This window comes from Taurulus bubalis (genome assembly GCF_910589615.1).
Source record: "Taurulus bubalis genome assembly, chromosome: 1".
Classification (NCBI taxonomy): domain Eukaryota; kingdom Metazoa; phylum Chordata; class Actinopteri; order Perciformes; family Cottidae; genus Taurulus; species Taurulus bubalis.
In genome coordinates, this window is record NC_136589.1 from 18,663,124 (window position 1) to 18,668,123 (window position 5,000).

At 40.4% G+C, this 5,000-nt stretch overlaps 1 protein-coding gene across 1 annotated transcript in view; it reads right to left on the bottom strand.

Annotated features, from left to right (window-relative positions):
• Nucleotides 1-5,000, bottom strand: part of hectd1 (HECT domain containing 1) — a gene marked incomplete at both ends in the record, with an annotated part of 56,580 nt that overhangs the window by 26,068 nt on the left and 25,512 nt on the right.

Genomic DNA, 5,000 nt, shown 5'->3' on the forward strand with positions numbered 1-5,000 from the left:
CTCCCCCTCCACGCCCCAACCCGTTGCCTCAGGTCCGCCGGCACAAACACTCTGAAGACCATCAGGACCAAGCGTCGGACTTGGGGGGACAGGGCCTTCTCAGCTGCTGCACCCCTCCTCTGGAACGCTCTCCCCAACCACATCCGTCAGGCTCCCACCCTTCCATCATTCAAGCAAGCCCTCAAAACACACCTCTTTCAACTCGCTTTCACCTGCTAAACCCTGCACCCATCCTCCACTATGACCCTCAGCTTCTCCAGTTTTCATTCCTTTCTTTCTTTGTCACAAAAATATCCTGTTTGTTTGTTTTTGTTTGCTTTCTTTCATTTTTGTTCTGTTCTGTTTGTCATTGTCTCTCGTCCATAATGTAAAGCGTCTTTGAGTATCTAGAAAAGCGCTATATAAATTAAAATTGTATATATATATATATACACATACATACATACATACACACACACATATATACACACACACACATATTATATACATATATATCAGGGGTGTCAAAGCTGTTTTCACCAAGGGCCACAAACAGAACAATATATGAAAGTCTGGGCTACTCAGGTGAGGTATATGGCCAAATGAATCAAATGAGGTCAATTATGCATATATATATATATAAAAAAGAATCACATCAGAGGAAATTTGGCCTTTTCCAAGCTCCAGTCGAAGTCGGTAAGGAGAGAAACTGAAGCTGGTTCTTCAGAGATTCATCACTGCATCTCCATCAGTTCTAGTTCAGACTCTCTTCACTTCTTCTGCATCATCAGGAAGGGAGTCGAGAACAGCTTGACTTCTTTCTCAATGGCAGAAAGATCTTGGAAGCGCAGACTGAGTTCTGTCTTTTGATGTGATGACAGACACATATTTCCTCTTTTTCACAGAAAGGTTGACCTCTGGAAAATGAAGAAGAAGAAGAAGAAGAAGAAGAAGAAAGAAGAAAGTATCCTTTATTAATCCCCTTGGGGAAATTCTTCTCTGCATTTGACCCATCCCTGGATAGGGAGCAGTGGGCAGCCCTGAGAGGCGCCCAGGGAGCAGTTGGGGGTTGGGTGTCTTGCTCAGGGTCACTTCGACATGTGAGCTATGGGGGGACTGGGGATCGAACCGGCTACCTTGTGGTTGCGGGACGACCACTCATCCCCCTGAGCTACAGCCGGCAAAAATTTTTTAAAAAAAAAATACAAAAATGGAATATACGTAGATATATTTTATACATGTAAATATGTATATAAAAGAGAAAAATATGTATTAAAAGTGATCAAAAGCTTGAGGTTTTTATGAAACGCCGTGGAAGTGGTGTGACGACTATTTCATATGGTTCGTGATCATGCAGCAAGCTGTTGTAACTCGACTGTACTTTGTCAAAACTGTTCCAAAGTTAACATGCTTTATGAGAGGCATGGCTTGAAGACTTCTGCATGCCAATATTAACTCAGTCAGAGCACCACCTACTGGGAAACTATGGCAATTTCAACTAGAAATGAAGGACGAAAATGAAATTGGCCGACTTCTGATACGGTTTAGAGCATAGTCCCAAGAGAGTTATTTTTAAGTGTATATGTGGTACATACGCCTATATGTTATATATCTATGTTGAATGTACTGCAAGGGCTGCTTTGTTGAATTTAGTTGAATTTACCCCTAAGAAGTTAATGGGTCCTTTTCTTTTGAACACAATGAGATACAAACAAGCTTTTAATATATTTTTATGAAATCGAACCTTTAATGATCCACAGAGAATTTTGTACAAATCGAAGCCAGCGTTTAGGAAGATTTGAGGAAAAAATTGTTTTTATCAAAATTCAAAATGGTGGAAATTCTAAATAGGTGGACTTTAGTACAACCACGTACTTTTTTGTAGAGCAGACACAATGTGTGCCAAATTTCAGGTCAATTGGTGATAGGGGGCAAAAACTGTGGGCTTTCACAACTCACAGGTTGTCAAAAAAAGGTTGTCCTAGCAAGTTTCATACATGTAGGTCAACCGTAGCGCTGGGGCTGCTTAACTGAATATTTGTAGGGGGCGCTATCGAGCCAAAGTGCCTTTTTGAGTCATTCAAATCACATCAGGTAACTACATCTTTGCCTTTAATTGTGTCTGCCAAGTTTAGTTCCGTGTCGAGCATGCCTAGTCCCTCAAGAGTGACTTTGTTGTTGACCGCGAAGGATGGGTCGCCACGGCAACAGCGTTTCACGAAACATCAAAAGCTTTGTTGGCTGGCGTCATGAAAGTCTTATGTTTGTCTAGAAGTAGGGCTGCAGCTAACGATTATTTTAATAATCGATTAATCGGTTGATTATTTTTTCGATTTATCGATGAATCGGATAAAAAAATGTTTTTATCAAAAAAGCGTTCATTTCCAACCCTTTATTCAAAAACAGAAGTGACAGTGCAAAACATCTTCAGAAAGTGCACAAACAGGTTGCTCCTTGAACATCCCTGAGCTGTTAATTAAAACAACAAAATGGACTAACACTAAAAACATACACATCTATGCTTTACATCTGCCAAATGTGAGCCCTTTTTACTGTAATTGATCCCTCCATAGGCTGCATTTAGCATACCCTGCTTTATCAATATGTATGAAATACTGGGACAGAGGGAAGCTGTACTGCTACATATAGAGCGTCCTCTTCCTTAAACTCTTTCATTCTGGGTCTCTTATGACCACGACGTCACGTTGTTGGCTAAGCCCAACTACGTGATTTGCTTCATTTTACTTTGAGTAAAAAAAATAATAAAAACCTGCAGCCAGATCCGCCGGTGTGCCGGTTTAACGTTAACGAGTGACAGCGTGAACTGAACCAGACCGGGGGGTGACGGCATGTTTCATCACGTTATGTTTTTTTACAAGCAAGACTGAACTGTAACGGAACATAACGTAACTTTAACGACAATACACAACCCAAACACGTTAGCTAACGCGATAGCAAGCTGACTAGCTTCTATTAAAAACAAGTTTGAGGAACATGAAGACGCTGATTGGCCAAGACTCGACTTGTCAAAGATCTTCTATTTTTGAGAACATCACAACCTCAGCTTTTCTCGTGTCTCACTCCAATCTCAGAAACGCTGGCCGGCCAGTTGCTTTGCTCCGCTCTTTTTTTTCTTCTCCGCGACTTATTGCCCGGCGTAATAATCGCGCGACACAACGAATCGATAATGAAATTCGTTGCCAACACTTTTGATAATCGATTTTTATCGATTTGTTGTTGCAGCCCTATCTAGAAGTAATTGGAAGTTGATCTGATTGACCGACTAAGAGAAGCAAGCCAAAGTATAGAAATATTTACTTCCTGTTGCCATTAGGTGGCGCTATGACTAATACAAAATTAGACATCACATGTCTTCAGGCCTGGAGTCTCATCAAACATGTGAAATCTGGAAAGGATCTTATTATGTGGAATCGAGTTACATCGGTTTATTCGGTCATGGCGAAGGATCAAACTTCTGCGATGTTCCCACTCAACGCCGTGCCCTAATAATAATAATAATAATAATAATTTCAATTTCAATAGGTCCTCGACTCTGACTACGTCAGTGCTTGGGCCCGAATAATGAATTTCCAACCCTTTATTCAAAAACATAACTGACGGTGCAAAAAATCTTCAGAAAGTGCAAACAGGTTGCTCCTTGAACATCCCTGAGCTGTTAATTAAAAAAATGAAGAAAAAAAATGGACTAACACTAAAAACATACATGCTTTACATCTGCCAAATGTGAGCCCTTTTTACTGTAATTGATCTCCTTGGAGCAGAGGCTGCTGTTAGCATACCCTGCTTTATCAATATGTATGAAATACTGGGACAGTGGGAAGCTGTACTGCTCCTCTCACGTCTGTTTTGACCTCCACCTTCCTTAAACTCTTTCATTCACATCATCTGATCAATATCTGGGCCTCTTATGACCACGGCATCACGTTGTTGGCTAAGCCCAACTACGTGATTTGATTCATTCTACTTTGAGTAAAAATATAAAAAACTGCAACCAGATCCGCCGGTGTGCCGGTTAACGTTAACGAGTGACTGCGTGAACTGAACCAGACCGGGGGTTACGGCATGTTTCATCACGTTACGGCTTTTTCCAAGCAAGACTGAACTGTAACGGAACATAAAGTAACTTTAACGACAATACACAACCCAAACACGTTAGCTAACGTGATAGCAAGCTGACTAGCTTCCATTAAAAACAAGTTTGAGGGAAATGAAGACGCTGTAGACATCTTAACGCTGATTGGCCAAGACTCGACACATCAAAGATGTTCTATTTTGCGAAGATCACAACCTAAACTTTGCTCTGTGTCTCACTCCAATCTCAGACACGCTGGCAGGCCAGTTGCTCTGCACTGCTCTTTTTCTTCTTCTTCTCCGTGACACAACGAATCGATAATGAAATTCGTCATATGGGCTGTAGAACACCTAGGGTCCCCTAATTAGGGGACTAGGGCTTATAAGGTTAATGAAGGATCAACAAACAGTATTATGAATCACTGTTTGAATATGTTGGTGTCAAAAACAGAATACATTTATTTAGTTTGTTTTTTTAGGATTTTCATTTTATTGCTGTAATTAAAATATAATTAATCTGCATGTTTGTACATATTGAAAATCATGAGTTCTCAGAAGAAAAGATGTTGTTTCACTGTGACTCTACAAGCAGCAATATCCAACTGAGAACTGCAATAACTATAATATTATATAATAATAATCCGTTGTGCCTCTTTAATGACGTCTAAATGAACTGTTTACATTTTTCTAACTATTTAAATATTGGAGTAAAACAAAAAGAAGCTCACGGATAACTATTATGCAGCGTTCTTCTCGTGAAGGTAAGACCCTGCCCACATCCGCCTCTGATTGGCTTACCATCTCACCGTAAACCCTCAACCAACCAACAAAAGACAACGAGTACGAGCCAATCAGAGGCCGAGAGGGGCGTGGCCTTTAACACATTCAATATCAGATATTTTTCCTTCATAATAAAATATATGAAGTGA